The following is a 6,568-nucleotide window of genomic DNA, read 5'->3' on the forward strand; positions in this document are numbered from 1 at the left end:
TGCATTCTTAGTCATTAGAGTCTATTTATGATAAAATAGTAATTTGAATGATTATAAGTAAACAATGTAAAATATAAGACAATAAATTACTATTAATAAATATATATTTATATCTGAGGCTATACTAAAACCTCATACTATATTGATGTAATATTAGAAGTACAAGTTATATGAAAAAATGATTGACCGGAATTTAGTACCTTACACATTAATTTATAAAGCTACCATTTTTTTTAGTATAGAATTGAGGGCATAGGGAGGGGAGTTAAGAGGGTAGCAGAGGAAGAGAAAGGCAGAGAGAAGGAGAGAGTAGAGAAGTAGGGGCCGGCCATGACCACGTGGAGAGAGGGGGGAAGGGAATGGGGATAGAGGGAGAGCAAGGGGGAAAGCGGTAAGGTGGAGAAGCAGGAGTAAGAGCATAAAACTACCATTTACAGCATCAAAACTTGCAAATTTGAAAACATTTCAGTTTTATTTAAATGTTATTTGAGAGACATTTAAAATGTTTGATTTAATTTTATGTTATTTTATTTCATGTGAGACTGGCTTGAGTAGCCAATTATATTTTAGCTTTATGAGGACTAGAAGAAGTACATTAATTATGAATAATATATTGAAAATTTGTATTGATTCTTTAATAATTTAATGCATGCAAATATCAAGTTAATAAGTTATTCTCTTATATATAAAGCTTCTAACATTTTATTTGACTAAATATAAAATATATTGTTTATTTATATTATTCTGAAATATATTGCTTTTCTATGTCAAAGAATTACTTTGACATTAAAATATCTTTTAGCATTTGTAGTATTTTATTACCTAATTTGCTAATTTAGTTTTGTGTAGTAGTAAACTGATATTTGCATAATGAAATTATACTATAATATCATAATGGCAATTATTTTCTATATGATTAATTAGTAGTCTTGTTTTAAAAGTGACTTTATATTTTAATGATGGAAATTAAGAATGATTTCATCATTTTACTTGTTACTTGAAATCAAAGTTAAAACTATTGATTATGCATGACTATTGTTTAAAGTACAAAAATGAATGAGTAATGCTTTTATTTTCCAGATCTTCTACCAATGGTGTTGATACTATTTTTCAAGCAGCTATATTAACTTAAACTTTTACTAATGTAAAAATTAAAAAGTCATGAATCTACTTCATTTTGTGTTATTTGTGAGGCATTTTGACCTTATTATTGAAGTATATTGTTTCAGCATATTAATAAATATGTTGTCAAAAATTTGACAAAAATTGTGTTAAATAATTAGAAACTCATTTGCAGTATATTATAGCAATACTTTTACAATAACCTAAATGTACCTAAAGTTTCTGTGAATACCAAGAAAGTAAAAAGGGTTTATAGCATGGGAGGGGCAAACATGGACCCTGAAGATGGGATTAATAGTTCATAGTAGCTATGAAGAGGAAAATGAGAAAAAAAACAAGTGAGGGGATATTTACCTGAGGAGGTAAGATGGGTGTAGAAGTGTGAAGGAGAAAGGATAAACAAACTAAAGATGCTTGAAAAGCAATTAGAAAACATTTGTGTTTACTTAAGGAAGATTACATATGAAATATATATACACATATATATACTATTTAATTTTTAAATATATAGTTAAATATGCACACATATATGTACATATAGATAAATATATATTTCTTTTTTAATTGATCTTGGGATGACAATGGTCCTTTTGATAACCATAAGGTAATAAAATCAAATCTATGCTGGCAATTGGAAAATTATTATTTGTACAATCAGTCCAAGAACCTCTCAAACAATATTGGTTTTTGACTTTGCCCTTTGTGTCTTCTAGAAAATGAATCTCAGATACTATTGCAGAAGACAGCCCACACTTCAGGCATGGGACTTGCAGGAACAGAACTGAATCTAAGCTACAAGCCTCCTCACTGAGTGCTGACTCTTATGATATGCAAAGGTGCTATGCAAGCTGCCAAGAAACAAAAACATCCAGTTGTTCATACTGACCATGTAACACATGATCCACAACATGGACCAGCATCATGCTATTCAGAAAGTTGATACTGTGCCATTCATATTCCGAGGGTAAAATTGCCAGATTACCAGACTTAAGGCCCTAAGAGGATAGGAAGTATTTATGCTTGGAACTGTAAACAATTATTTATGGCTGGTGGGGTCATAAAACCCACAGGACAATTATTACCTTGCCAGTCGAAAATAATTTCTTTCTAACTGCATTCTAAATAATTACCATTATATCTACAGGTATTTGTAGCTTTTATCCCTTATCAGAGAACATTTTTATTTGTTTGTGGGTGAAGAAAGTCATTAGAGTATGCCCAAACTGGTCAAAATGTAGAGATTGACTGCATGTTCAATTCTAATGTGTGTTTGTGTGTGTGTGTGTGTGTGTGTGTGTGTGTGTGTGTGTGTGTATGAAATGGAAGAACCCATAAAAGGAAGGCTCAGGGAACATTGTAAAAGAGATCAAAAGATTCTATGAGCCAGAAGACCAGAGCATCTGCTGAGAAAGCGAAGGACATAGGAGGAGGAGGAGACAGAGGAAGACAGAGACAGAGTTCTATGGGTCAAGTGAATGTTTCAGATAAGTAACTTAAAGACAACTGAGTTGCAAATTGCTTTTATGCAATAATTAAAATACCTCAAATTTAAAGGAAAAGCAAAGATAATGAGAACATAATGCAAATTAGCACATTCAGTCACATGCCAAGTGTTGCTTTAATGAGTCTGAGGTGCTGTGCTCCACAATTATGATAGTGTCTACTTCTGAGAACTGGGCTTCGGAGTTTTCACATACACCAGCACATGCTGTATAAAAATTCAATTTTCTTTCTCCATTGAAGTACCCAGGTGTTGGGGACCCCAATTACAGAATCAAGGCAAGAACAGTCATAGTTTCAATATGTATAAAGGAAGAAATCTGGCTTTTACAAGGAAAGGAGGAGGAAGGGCCTTAATGCCACAATGAAGTTGGTTTTACTATGACTCCAATCATTGAACAGTCTTGCTCATTAAGACATACATTTATGATATATATGTATATATGTATATATGTATATATATAACACAAATTCTTTAGGATGAATAAAAACAAATATTATCACTCATTAGGAACACATATAAAGCAATAAATCAAGAAACATACTGACAAACTGTAATTATCTACTCTACAATTCCTAACATACTTTCCTAATATTAAAAAGCAATAATATTAAAGGTTCAAAATTAGTACGCTACAGCTAAGACCCATAACTGGAAAATGAAAATTGCTGCATATCACCTCACACAGATATTAGTGACTGAATTTATTTCAACATCTTCTCTTAATGATACTTGAAAATTCTAGCTGTATTTTCATGCATAGGTAGTGAATTGTGAAGGAAAGGGCTAGACCCAAAAGTAAAGCAGATGTCAGGGGCCCTCTGATTTTGTTTGGTATAGAAAAGCTTCCCAGTTAAAAACACTTAGCTTCTGAAAGCCTGTTCATAGTGTGGCTTCTTCACAAACCCAAAGACATGCTCAATGTCCAGACACAGTTGGGGTTATGTAAATTGATTGAGTTCACTTTTTATTTTTTTTTAATGAATACTTGAAATTTGGCAAAAGGATATAAAAGGAAGAAAGAAATCTGAGTGTATCAAGAAATAGAAGTTTACCATCTTATTTGCAGCATCTTCCTGTTATAGGTATTCCTTTTTTTTAATTACTTTACTTTTTATACTCCATATTCTATTCCTAGCCTCTCTTCTCTTATCTACCCTCTGACTGGCCCTTATCCCACACCTCCTCACCACCCAATCTCCATGTGGATACCTCACCTCCTATCCCACATAAACACCCTGGGGCCACCAGTCTCTTGAGAATTAGTTGTATCATCTCTGAATTCGGAAGTCTTCTACTGTATGTGTGTTGGGGGACTCATATCAGCTGGTGCATGCTGCCTGTTTGGTGGTCCAGTTCTTGTGAGATCTCGGGAGTCCAGATTAATTGAGACTGCTGGTCCTCTGGCTCCTCTCCATTACCATCCCTGTAATTCTTTCAGACAGGAACAATTATGGGTCAGAGATGTGACTGTGGGATGACAACCCCATCCCTCACTTGATGTCCTGTCTTCTTGCTGGAGGTGGGTTCTATAAGTTCCCTCTCCTTACTGTTGGGCATTTCATCTAAGGTTCCTCCCTTTGAGTCCTTAGAGTCTCTCACCTCCTAGGTCTCTGGTGCATTCAGGAGGGTCACCCCAACTGCCTATTTCTTCAGGTTGCCTGTTTCCTTTCTTTCTGCTGGCCTTCAGGGCTTCAGTCCTTTTCCCTCACTCAATACCAGATCAGGTTCCCCTCTCCCTCCAACTTCCCCTTCCCTCCCAAGCCCCTCCCTCCCTCCTCCCTGTGGTTGCTTTCTTCACCCTCCCAAGTGGGACTGAGGCATCCTCACTTGGGCACTTCAGCTTGTTAACCTTTTTGAGTTCTGTGGACTGTATCTTGGGTATTCTGTACTTTTTTTTTCTTTTTTGCTTATATCCACTATTAGTGAGTACATATCATTCACTAACCCCACATCTGATAGAGGGCTTATATCCAAACTATATAAAGAACTCAAGAAGTTAATCATCTAAAAATCAAACAACACAATAAAAAATGGTGTATAGAACTAAACCAAGAATTACAACTAAAGAATCTCAAATGGCTGAGAAGCACCTAAAGAAATGTTCAAAGTCCTAAGTGATCAGAGAAATGCAAATCAAAACAACCCTGAGATTTCAACTTACACCAATCAGAATGGCTAAGATCAAAACCACCGGTGACAGCACATGTAGGAGTGGATGTGGTGAATGAGGAGCATTCCTCCATTGCTTGTGGGATTGCAAATTGGTAAAACACTCTGGAAATCATTCTGGAGGTTCCGCAGAAAATTGGAAATAGATCTACCTGAAGACCCAGCTATAGAACTCTTGAGAATATACCCAAAAGATGCCACATCATGCCACAGTGACAAGTGTTGCACTATGTTCATAGCAGCTTTATTTGTGATAGCCAGAAGCTGGAAACAACTTAGATGTCCCAGGATAGAATAATGGATACAAAAAATGTGATTCATTTACAAAATGGAATACTACTCAGCTATTGAGAACAAGAACATCCAGAGTTTTGCAGGCAAGTGTATAGAACTAGAAAATAAGTTGAGTGATGTAACTCAGCCTAAAAAGGACATGCATGGTATGTTCTCAGTAATAAGTGGATAATAGCAAAAAAAAAATGTACAAAATACCAAACATACAGTCCACAGAATTCAAGGGGAGGTCTCAAGGCCTGACACTATTACTGAGGCTATGGAGCACTCAAAAAAAGAGATGTATCATGACTGCCCTCTGAAAGACCTAAGAAACAGCTGAAAGAGTTAGATATAGATATTTGCACCCAACCAATGGACAGAAGCAGCTGACCCTTGTTGCTGAATTAGGGAAGGCTGAAAGAAGCTGAGGAGAAGAGCAATCCTGTAGGAGGACCAGCAGTCTCAATTAATCTGGACCCCTGAGATCTCACAAACACTGGACCACCAAACAGGCAGCATACACCAGCTGTTATGAGGCCCCCAACACACATACGGTAGAGGACTTCCAAATTTGTGTTCATTCAGAGATGATGCACCTAATTCTCAAGAGACTGGTGGCCCCAGGGAGTTTAGAGTTCAGGTTGGGTGGGGGATGTGGGCATCCACGTGGAGACAGGGGTGTGTAGAGAATGTATGGGATGTGGAGCAGCTGGAGGGTGGATGGGGTGGGGTGGGGAATGGAATATGGAGTGTAAAATAATAAATTAATTAAAATGAAAAAGATGATAGCCATTGAAACACACACACAAAGAAATTAACCCATACATAAAAAGTAATTATTTTATTTTATTTTTTAAGTTTTTAGGTTAGAGAGGAAAAGAAGTGATTTAAAAGTATATGTTATTTTCAAAGTTATTTTATAATAGGGTTTCCATAAATAATAAAAATGCACCTTGCATTTGAAAGAGAACAAATAATTTTGCATATTTTCATGATTAAGTAGAAATATATGTTCATCCTGAATGTTTTGAATGTTATAAATATATCAAAATATCACAGGACCCATAAGCATGTAAAAAAGTTATAGTCACTAAAAAAGGGACCTGAAAAGAATGCTCAGAGTTTAAAAGCAAGTATCACACTTGTCAAGTTCCTGAGAATGGTCCTGAGTACTGATGTCAGGCTGCCCAATTGCCTATACTTTCAACTCCAGAAAGATCTGTCAGCTGTGGCCAATGTAGGAACATATATATGCACATATGCACATAGCTCCACACAGATACACTCATACAAGCACAAATAATTAAAATGAAATATAATTTTAAAAGTTATTTCACACTAGGCAGTAGTGGCACATGCCTTTAATTCCAGAACTTGGGAGGCAGAGGCAGGAGGATTTCTGAGTTCAGATTTCTGTAGCCTGGTCTACAAAGTGAGTTCCAGAGCAGCCAGGGCTACACAGAGAAATGTTGTCTCGAAAAAAACAAACAAGCAAAC

This window comes from Mastomys coucha, unplaced genomic scaffold (assembly GCF_008632895.1).
Source record: "Mastomys coucha isolate ucsf_1 unplaced genomic scaffold, UCSF_Mcou_1 pScaffold15, whole genome shotgun sequence".
NCBI lineage: Eukaryota > Metazoa > Chordata > Mammalia > Rodentia > Muridae > Mastomys > Mastomys coucha.